At 40.7% G+C, this 3,385-nt stretch overlaps 1 non-coding gene across 1 annotated transcript; it reads left to right on the top strand.

Annotated features, from left to right (window-relative positions):
• The first annotated feature begins 2,762 nt into the window (after positions 1 to 2,762).
• TRNAI-UAU (transfer RNA isoleucine (anticodon UAU)) lies at positions 2,763 to 2,836 on the top strand. Its single transcript has one exon. It is a non-coding gene; the product is annotated as a tRNA-Ile (tRNA).
• Positions 2,837 to 3,385: the final 549 nt, after the last annotated feature.

The raw sequence follows: 3,385 nt of genomic DNA on the forward strand, positions 1-3,385 counted from the left end.
GATGGGTGGAGCCTGGAGCGATGGCCACACATATCCTTAACAGCAAGTCTGAGTTTGAGGTTCCTACATTCGGGAGGTAGGGTTCCAACACAGGGATTTCCCCAAATATACAGAAAGGCCATTAAAAAGATGATGGGCAACTATGAATATGACAGTTATCTACTGCCATCGTCTTGCACATAGGTCCTTCCTTATTAGGACCTTTATTCCTATGGGGTAGATTCCCAGGAATTGAATTGCTGCTTTCCAAACATCCATCACACTTCACATGTCCACCAGCAATAGGTAGGAGTCCCACTGTCTTACTTCCCCACTAGCAGTAGGTGTTACAGCTCTGATAGACGTGAACTCTACCATATGTCTAGACGTACTTACGCTTCCCTGACTACTAACATAAATATGAGTCTCTTTTTCATAAGCTTGTCGGCCATTCGGTTTGCTCAGTCATTGGCTGTGACATCATCACCTCTGCCCATTTTCCTATTGGGAAGTCCTCTCCTTTCAAGCTACATACTGGATACCTTCCCTCAGTCCCTCCTCCGGGTCCATGCTCTGTCTTTCTCCACCTGCTCTGTGCCTCTTACACCATAAGAAACTGGTACGAACTCCCAGTCCTCAGCTTCTGGTTGGGTTTGGCTAATGGGAGGCACAGCTGGAAGTTACTGGGCAGGAGGAGAGAGACGCTGGGGCATTTCTTCCCAAGCCCTTGCCCCTCTTACCCCTTGGGCACCATGGGTTCTAGGTAGAAAATATTCCCTTATGAGAGCAGCCATAGTGCATGTCCCTGGACGTGTTTCTCAGCCCTGCCCACACCTTTAGAAACAGTCCTCTGCATTGGCCTTTCATTCCATCTCCTTAAACTACGCAGCTTGGGTGTGCTGCCCACTTCCTGCCAGGACCCTGACTGATACAAGATAGGCATTCTTTCTGTCATCAGTGTTACTGTCTCAAGCTCTGTTTTTTGCCCAATGACTTTGTTTTTAGTATTTTTCTTGCCATACTGAAGATTTTAATGTATATACTGGAGGTGCCAAAAAAATGTACACATTTTAAGAGCTGTTATCTATGTACTACTTTTCAAAGCTGAATTGAATTATGGTAGCAATGTGTAGTATGACGTTCACTGAAAAGATGGCGTTAATCAAATGAATGCTAGCATCATTCATTGTATTACAATTTTAATACAGGGTTTTTTTTCTTAAAATGTGTATACATGTTTTTTGGCACCCCTGGTATGTTGTGTGTGTGTGTGTGTGTGTGTGTATGTGTGTGTGTGTGTGTATTTATATATATATATATATATAAAGATTTGCCATAAAAAAATTTTATACATATTTAATTTTTAAATAATGTCTCTATTCTTTTATAGCTTTTTAGTTTTCAGCCTTCAAATATAAGATCTTCCCTGCTCTAGATCAGGAGGTAGCCAACTTCGTGTGTACAAGGCCCAACAGTATATATTTCAGACTTTGCAGAGTGTATGACCTCTGTTGCAACTACCTGACACTGCCATTGTAGCAAAAAAGCAGCCAGGGGCAATATGTTAACAAACGTGTTCCAATAAAACATTATTTACAAGACAGGCAGCAGCAATTCCTCTCCTGGGTATCTACCCAGGAGAAACGAAAGCATAGGTCCATACGAAAACATCCACATGTACATTCATAGCAGCACTAATCGTAATAGCCAAAAAGTGGAAACAACCCAAATGTCCATCAGTGCATGGATAAATAAAATGTGGCATAGTCAGATAGTGGAATACAGTTGTCCCCCCTTATCTATGGGGGATATGTTCCAAGACCCCTAAACGGATGCCTGAAACTGCAGATAGTACGAAACCCCATATATGCATTTTTTCCTACACATACATACCTATGATAAAGTTTAATTTATAAATGAGGCACAGTAAGAGATTAACAACAATAACTAGTAATAACATGGGAGAATTCTAACAATATACTATAATAAAAGTTATATGAGTATGGTTTCTCTCTCAAGATATCTCATTGTACTGAACCCACCTTTTCACTTAAAGGAAGCACTTTAGGGCTTCTCTGTGGCATGTCTGAATTGTCAGCATCACCACGCTTGCACTTTGGGGCCATTATGAAGTAATATAAGGGTGACTTGAACATAAGCACTGAGACATGAGGACAGTCAATCTGATAACCTCGGCAGCTACTAAGTGACTAATGGGTGAGGAGAGCATGCCGCATGGAGACGCTGAACAAAGCGATGATTCACGCGAGACGGCCAGAGATTTCATCATGCTGCTTAGAACGGTGCGCAATTTAAAACTTCTGAATTGTTTAATTCTGGAATTTTCCACTTAATATTTTCAAGCCACAGTTGACCACGGGTAACTGAAACTACAGAAAGCGAAACTGCAAATCAGGGGGAACTGCTGTAGGACTGATCTATAAAAGGAATGGAGCGCTGACATGTGCGACAACACGGATGAACCCTGAAAACATTACACTAAGTGGAAGAAGTCATGAAGTGTCCAGAACAGGCAAATCCATACAGACAGAAAGTAGGTCAGTGGTTGCTTACGGCTAGGGGAAAATAGAAAATACAGGGTTGAGAGCTGATGGGTACAGAGTTTCTTATTGAGGTTATGAAAATGTTCTAAAATTGACTTTGGTGCTGGTTGCATCTTTCTATGAATATACTAAAAGTTGTACATTTTAAATGGGTGAATTATATGGTATGTGAATTAAATCTCAATAAAGTTGTTATTTTTTTAAAAAAAAGGCAGGGGCGGCTGGTTAGCTCAGGTGGTTAGAGTGCAGTGCTTATAACACCAAGGTTGCTGGTTCGATCCCTGCATGGGCCACAAAGCTGCGCCCTCCACAAATAGATTGAAGACAACTACTTGACTTGGAGCTGATGGGTCCTAGGAAAACACACTGTTCCCCAATAAAATCCTTAAGAAAAAAAAAGGCAGCCAGCTTCAAAAAATAAAGGTAGTAGTTTGCTGATCCCTGTTCTGCTTTATATATGCAGTCTCCTAGAATGTCTTACCATGTTTTGTAATTGTGTTATTTTTATTCTTATATTTAAACTTTTGATCCATCTGCAATTTGCTATTGGATGGTATAAAATGGGGGTTCATTTTTTACTTATTCTAGAGGGCCTGCACCAACTATGAAATAAACTATCCCTTTTTCCGCTGAGATGAGGTGCCTCTTTTGTCAAATATTAACATCTATATCCTGGGATGTAATTCTGGATTATTTATCATGTTCCATGGATCTATTTGTCTATGCCTTTTCCAATACCACATGATCTGATTTTAGTGACTTTATTGTATGTTCTGGTTTCTGTAAAGGAAGTCCCCCCTCATGTTCTTTTCTTTCACACTTGACTTGCAGCCAGTGAGCTT

The sequence above is a fragment of the Hipposideros armiger genome, unplaced genomic scaffold, assembly GCF_001890085.2.
Source record: "Hipposideros armiger isolate ML-2016 unplaced genomic scaffold, ASM189008v1 scaffold_279, whole genome shotgun sequence".
Taxonomy (NCBI): domain Eukaryota; kingdom Metazoa; phylum Chordata; class Mammalia; order Chiroptera; family Hipposideridae; genus Hipposideros; species Hipposideros armiger.